Here is an 8,497-nt window from a genome sequence, read left to right as displayed (position 1 = left end):
ACTGAATAATGAACTAACAGCACGCTTGAGTGAATGATTATTTAGCTCCCATCGATAATGAATAGTGGATAAAAAAAATAAAATAAACATTCACCTCTCCAAGCATGCCAGGTCATTCTAACTCTGCCCCTGTGTATTGACTTTTGACTCGATATAATTTGGAGGGTATGTTTTGATGACTATTGTCTGACATTATCATTCCATTTTAATAGCTCTTGCACTGCCTGACCCACTATCCGGTCTGTTTGTTTCTCTAGTGTTTAAGTTTTTTGGTTAAAGTTCGTTCGTCTGTTTTAGATGGAAATGAAAAGTTATTGTTGACATTTTATTTTTTGGGGGGTGACTTCGGATTCGTCGTAGTTGTCTCGGGTAGCTTCGGATTCGTCGTAGATGTCTCGGGTAGCTTCGGATTCGTCGTAGTTTTCTTGGGTGACTTCTGATTCGTCGTAGTTGTCTTTGTTGTTATTGTCTTCGTCCATTTTGTCTTAGTCAGAGAATTGGTCACCGTACTCAAGGGTTTCAGATCAACCACCTTAAACCTAACGTAACCTAACGTAACCTAACGTAACCTAACGTAACCTAATCTATCCAAAAGACATAGAGGAAATAACAAGAAAAATAAGGAAAAAAGTACGATAAATAAAAGGAATAAGAAGAAAAACGACTTGAAATAAAGGCAGAAACAGAAATGCGACACAGATGACGTTTTGGAAATTCAGGAAAATATAAGTTGAAGATGAAACTGAGAGCGTCCCTCCCCCACCCCACCCCACCCCACCCCACCCCACCCCACCCCACCCCACCCCACCCTCCCCCACCCCTTATAAAAACTTCTTACTTATTATGAAAAATTGACTAAAATCTGCCAAGAATTATGTGAGATGTGTGGAAGAGTTAAGAGCTGTAGGAAGTAACGTAGTCATCATGAAGTGTCTCCCGCTACTGGTGCTTAAATTACCGAAAAGAAAAACGTGCAAAATATAGCCAAAAATAGCAAAAAAATAGCCCAAAAATAGCCAAAAATAGCCAAAAATAGCCCAAAAATAGCCAAAAATAGCCAAAAATAGCCAAAAAATAGCATAAAATAGCCAAAAATAGCCAAAAAATAGGATTAAAATAGCCAAAAATAGCAAAAAATAGCAAAAAAATAGCAAAAAAATAGCAAAAAATAGCAAAAAATAGCCAAACAAATATAAATATTATGCAAAACTGTATAAAAAAATTGCAAAAAATATAAATTCGTAAAAAAATATCTAAATTAAAAACTAAAATAAAAAATAGCATAAATTAACAAGATTAAAAAGTGTATAAAATTATCGCCAAAAAAATATCATATTTATAAAAAGTTCGCAAAAAAAGTCAATATGAAAAACTGTAAAATTAATAAAATAGTGAAGAAAAAATATCACGATAAAGCAGTTGTATTTAGGAATGGTTAGATACGAAGAAGGAATAATTATAAGAGAACAATGAAGAAGAAGAAGAAGAAGAAGAAGAATGAAAAGGAGAAGAAGACGAATGAAAAGGAGAAGAAGAAGCAGAAGAAAAAGAAGAAGAAGAAGAAGAAGAAGGACTCAATAATGCTAAAAGAACAAAAAGGTGAGAGAGACATCAAGACCTGGGTGCTGGCGTCTCCTGACAGTCGACCTCCAAGGTTGGGAAGGCGCCAACTGCTTCTCCTCGACCCCCCCACTGTTTCCTTCCTGATGCCTCTGCTCTGCTGAACACCACCAAAAACTCCCAAAGACGCGTTTTCCTAAAGCCTGTGACGTCATGGAGAGTGATATACAATAGAAGACTTTTGGGACGAAGACTGAAGAAGTGTCTGTTGAGAAGTTTTCCTGACGTGGGAGCCTGGCGACGGTGGTGGAGTGATGGCTGGGGACGGTGGACGGTGGATGGCTGGGGACGATGGACGGTGGAGTTGATGGGTGGATGCCTGGGGACGGTGGATGGTGGAGTGATGGGTTGATGAGTGGTGATGATGGTGGAATTAGAGTGACGGGGGGATGGGTGGTGATAATGGAGGCACTGGTGTGGTGGGTGGATGTTGGAGGATGGGGTAATGTATGAGTGGATGGTGGTAGTGGTGTGTGTGTGTGTGTGTGTGTGTGTGTGTGTGTGTGATAATCGTGTGTTTGGGAGTAGTAATGGTCAGCATGCTCGTCTCGCAAGTGAGCGGACTAGGGTTCGATCCTTGAGCAGGGTGAAACTATGGGCAAGTTTCTTTACCTGGATGTTAATCGATTTGCGGATCGTATTCCAGGGTAATGGTTAGCCAGTGCAGTTGGCAAGTTGTCCGGTCTTCTTGGACTATTCCTTGATACTGGGTCATGCAGCTCGTTAACTCAGGGTGTGGTTGTTGTGGTGGCGACAGCTCCTACACCTTAAACAAATCCACACCTTGATGGCCCTTGGGGTGGCCATGCTCGTTACACGTGGGGCCACCATTATTATTATTAGTGAGTATGGTAGTAAAGAATAAACTCGTGAATAAAGTTTGGTAGTAAGTAGGGAAGATAAACGAATAGAGTAAGAAGTAAATGGTTGTATAGGAGAGGAGAGAAGGATGTTGGTAGAGGAGATAAAACATAAAAAAAACTACCAGACGGCTCCAGTACATCCTGTTATTTGGTAAGACCACCATACTTATCCTCGAGACACACACACACACCACCTGCTGCTGCCCGAGATACAAGCGTCCTCACCACCTTCAGGAATTTCCTCTCCTTTCCACGATCTCCCTAATCAAGGCAGCCACCAGATGTAAGGGGGGGGGTCTAGATTCACAAAAATAAAACAAAAACTTTCTTCTTGAATCGTCAATCTCTAATTAGTTTCCTGTATAGTCTTAATAAAAACTCGATGCCATTTTGAATCACGCTATTTTTGGGAAGGTGGTTTAGGTTAGGTGAAGGGAATTAAATCGTTTGGTTAGGTTAGGTGAGTTATATCGTTAGTTTATCAAGTTATGGAGTAAAATCTACCGTAAGAATTTATCACGGTATGATTTTTTGGATGAGAGGAACAACTCGGTTTCTGCAGCAGGTGGCAGGCAGGGGCTGGCTGGTCCGTGACACCTGGAGGGTCCTCAAGCGTGTTCCCCAAGACGTTATTGGGCAAGGGGATGTGACTCATACTATAGAAGGGGACGAAGGAGGAGGAGGAGGAGAAGAGGGAAGGGTAACACATTATTATCTCTATGTCTCCTTTTGTTTCCTTATCTCTATCATTTATTTGTCTCTTCTCTCTTTCACTGATTCTTCTAATTCTCTTCTCTCTCTCTCTCTCTCTCTCTCTCTCTCCTAACCTTTTCTTTTCTCCCCCATCTCTCCATCTCTACCTCAGACTGGACACAGGCAAGAGAGGACCAAGGGCTCCTCCTCCTCCTCCTCCTCCTCCTCTTCCTCCTCCTCCTCCTCTTCTTCTTCCTCCTCCTCCTCCTGTTCCTCTTCCTCCTGTTCCTCCACCTCCTCCTCTACCTCCTGTTCCTCCACCTCCTCCTCTACCCCCTCCTCTACCCCCTCCTCCACCTCCTCCTCTACCCCCTCCTCCTCCTCCTCTTCCTCTCATCAGCTGAGTCAATCCCCGTGAATCAAAATTTACTTCCCACAATGAGAGTCTTCACGCAGGACGCAATTTCCTGTGCTCGGACTTAACCATCATGACGACACTCTGGACTTTGTTGATACAGAAGCCAGTTATATATATTCTATCCCTTGTCTATTCTAGTATTAATTATATCATCAGGTGCTAATTAGTCGTACAGGTAAGTTTAGTGTTAATTATATCATCAGGTAAACTTTCATAAGAGTTAATTCGATTTCTATATAAGCTTAGTGTTAATGATTTGTACAGGTAAGCTTAGTGTTAATTATATCATCAGGTAAACTTTTATATGAGTTAATTAGATGTCCATATAAGCTTAGTGTTAATAAGTTGTACAGGTAAGCTTAGTATTAATTATATCATCAGGTAAACTTTTACAAGAGTTAATTAGATGTCCATATAAGCTTAGTTATAATAAGTTGTACAGGTAAGCTTAGTATTAATTATATCATCAGGTAAACTTAAAGACTTAATTAAATATTTATTTAAGACTATAGGTTAATTAATGATTCAGGTGAGCTTACGTTGCTAATTATTGACTCAGGTAAGCTTATATAGTTAACATTACGTCTATAAAAGGTTATATCGTTAACTACCCCTTGTGGTGTCCCAGGAAACAAGGTCTTTCCGGACACCTACACTATATACCCCTGACGCATACACACACGCATCTTAATTACCTTTAATCATTTCAAAATTACGGCGTCATTATTTTCTGATTTTGATACCCAGGTTGTGTAGCGTCACCTGCTGCGTGTGACTGGCCACCTTATTTATATACATGGCAGGTGGGGTGAGGTTACCACACAGCAGAGAGCGTTTTTGTGATGAGGTGAAATATTGGAGCTGCTGTGTGTGTGTGTGTGTGTGTGTGTGTGTGTGTGTGTGTGTGTGTGTGTGTGTGTGTGTGTGTGTGTGTGTGTGAATAAACAACGAGGGGGAAATAGACAGTGAAATAAACAGACAGAAAGAGAGACAAACAGACAGTGTGATAAACAGATAGAAAAAGACAAACAAACAGATACAAACAAAAAAGAGACAGACAGACAGACACAAACAGAAAAGAGACAGACAGACACAAACAGAAAAGAGACAGACAGACAGACACAAACAGAAAAGAGACAGACAGACACAACCAGACAAAGAACACAGTTTCTATACTCCCACGAATGGTTGAAAAAAAAATAGCCCCATTTTAATTTGACCCTGACGTCGGTGACCAAGGGGTGACTACCACAGTGAAATGTATCATAGCGGTGACTCAGAGACTGAAGAGAATTGGAATGGGAAGAGGAGGTAGGGGAGGAGGAGGAGAGGGTTAGAGTAGGGGAGGAGAAGGGGGGGTGGAGTTAGGGAGGAATGGGAAGGAGGAGGGGTCGGGGAGGATAGGAGGAGGAGAGGCGGGGGTAGGAGGAGGAGGAGAAGGAGGCAAGAGAATTGGGAAGGGAGTACAGGAACAGCGGGAGGGGATGGGAGGGAGTGGCAGGGGGGGGGGGTAATGCAGCCACAGTTCCTCCTCGATGAGCCGACAAAAAGGCTCAGCGATATCTGACCGGTGTTTCATTACAGGTATTTAACAACGTGAAGATCCGCCTGTGGCGAGGATTAGTTATTACACCAGGCTGAGTCTCGGTGTGTGTGTGTGTGTGTGTGTGTGTGTGTGTGTGTGTGTGTGTGTGTGTGTGTGAGGAGTGTGTGTGTGTGTGTGTTTTATGTAACTCTCTTTTTCTCTTATTTTTACTTTTTCTTTATTCTCACTCTTTAAACCATCTGACTGTCTGTCTCTCTCTCTGTCTGTCTGTCTCTCTGTCTGTCTCTCTGTCTGTCTGTCTATATGTCTGTCTGTATCTCTATATCAATCTCTCTTACATCAGCACACAAGTACGCAAGACACACTAGGTGCACACAACACACTAGGTCCACACAACACATAGGTACACACAACACACTAGGCCCCACACAAGACATAGGTCACACACAACACACTAGGCCCCACAACACACTAGGTACACACAACACACTAGGTGCACACAACACACTAGGTCACACAACACACCAGGTACACACAACACACTAGGTGCCACACAACACATAGGTACACACAACACATAGGTCCACACAACACACTAGGAACACACAACACACTAGGTCCACACACAACACATAGGTACACACAACACACTAGGTACACACAACACACTAGGTCCACACAACACTAGGTCACACAACACACTAGGTCCACACAACACACTAGGTGCACACAACACACTAGGTCCACACAACACATGGTACACACAACACACTAGGTACACACACAACACACTAGGTCCACACAACACACTAGGTCCACACAACACACTAGGTCCACACAACACATAGGTACACACAACACACTAGGTACACAACACATAGGTACACACAACACACTAGGTACACACACAACACACTAGGTCCACACAACACACTAGGAACACACAACACACTAGGTCCACACAACACATAGGTACACACAACACACTAGGTACACACAACACACTAGGTCCACACAACACACTAGGTCCACACACAACACACTAGGTCCACACAACACACTAGGTGCACAAAACACACACTAGGTGACACACAACACACTAAGGTCCACACAACACACTAGGTCCACACAACACACTAGGTCTACACAACACACCTAGGTACACAACACACTAGGTCCACACAACACATAGGTACACACAACTCACTAGGTCCCACAACACACTAGGTCCACACAACACACTAGGTACACACAACACACTAGGTACACAACACTAGGTCCACACAACACACTAGGTCCACACAACACACTAGATACACACACAACACACTAGGTCCACACAACACACTAGGTACACACAACACAATAGTACACAACACTCTAGGTCACACACAACACACTAGGTACACACAACACACTAGGTCCACACACAACACACTAGGTCCACACAACACACTAGGTACACACAACACACTGGTACACACAACACACTAGGTCCCACACAACACACTAGTCACACACACAACACACTAGGTCCACACAACACACTAGGTACACAACACACTAGGTACACACAACACACTAGGTCCACACAACACACTAGGTCACAACACACTAGATACACACAACACACTAGGTCCACACACTAGTTGCACACACAACACACTAGGTCCACACAACACACTAGGTGCACACAACACACAAGTCCCACACAACACACTAGGTCCACACAACACATGAATACACAACACACTAGGTACACACAACACACTAGGTCCACACAACACACTAAGTACACACAACACACTAGGTCCCACACAAACACACTAGTACACACAACACACACTAGGTCACACACAACACACTAGGTCACAACACACTAGGTCCACACAACACACTGGATACACACAACACACTAGGTCCACACACAACACACTAGGTGCACACAACACTAGGTCCACACAACACACTAGGTCCACACAACACACTAGGTCCACACAACACACTAGATACACACAACACACTAGGTCCACACAACACACTAGGTGCACACAACACACTAGGTACACACAACACACTAGGTCCACACAACACACTAGGTCCACACACAACACACTAGGTCCACACAACACACTAGGTCCACACAACACACTAGGTACACACACAACACACACTAGATACACACAACACACTAGGTACACACAACACACTAGGTACACACAACACACTAGGTGCACACAACATACAAGGCTTCAGGGCACTTTCTTCCCAATTGTGGTTAAGGTCAAAGGTGACAGATTAGCGCCTCTGTTGCGTGGCCGGCATGACCTCTCCCTTCACGCTCACGCCACAGCTACCAGACCTCCCTACCACACAGCACGTCACTCCCCTACCACACCTACAACTACCACTCACTCCCCTACCACACCTACCACACCCTACCACAACTACCACACCTCCTTATTACTTCCATTTGTAGTATTTTCATATATATATATATATATATATATATATATATATATATATATATATATATATATATATATATATATATATTGAGGTGTTCTAGTGACTATATTTACATCAAGACAGACGAACAGAGAGCAAGACAGACAGACAGACATGCAGACAGACAGATGAACCAGACAGACAGGAAGAGAGACAGACAGACAGACAGACAGGAAGAAGACAGACAGACAGACAGAGAGACAGACAGATAGACAGAGAGAGACAGACAGATGAACAGACAGACAGACAGATAGACAGACAGATAGACAGACAGACAGACAGATAGACAGACAGATAGACAGACAGACAGAACAAATATTAAGTCTATTAAGGATCTGTACTCCAGGTTAAATTTCATGGTTCACTTGAGAGTTTCATGCACCACAAACAACAACAACAACAACAACATCAACACAAACATTGACAACAACAACCAACAACAACAACAACAAAACAACCCACCAACAAAAACAACATCAAGAATATCATACTAATACTCATACCAATACTCATACTCATAACAATACTCATACTAATACTCATACTCATACTAATACTCATACTAACACTCATACTCATACTAATACTCACTAACACTCATACTCATACTAATACTCATACTCATACCAATACTCATACTCATACCAATATATACTAATACTCATACTCATCCTAATACTCATATAATACTCATACTCATACTAATACTCATACTAACACTCAGCTGTCAAAGGTATTTCTACACACTAAACACCTAAGTCATTAAGTACCTCATAGGGACCTGGAGCTAACACAAGACGCTGCCTATCTGATACTTACAGTGTGTGTGTGTGTGTGTGTGTGTGTGTG

Source organism: Homarus americanus, unplaced genomic scaffold, assembly GCF_018991925.1.
Source record: "Homarus americanus isolate GMGI-L3 unplaced genomic scaffold, GMGI_Hamer_2.0 scaffold40333, whole genome shotgun sequence".
NCBI classification, from domain to species: domain Eukaryota; kingdom Metazoa; phylum Arthropoda; class Malacostraca; order Decapoda; family Nephropidae; genus Homarus; species Homarus americanus.
This window is presented reverse-complemented; position numbering follows the sequence as displayed.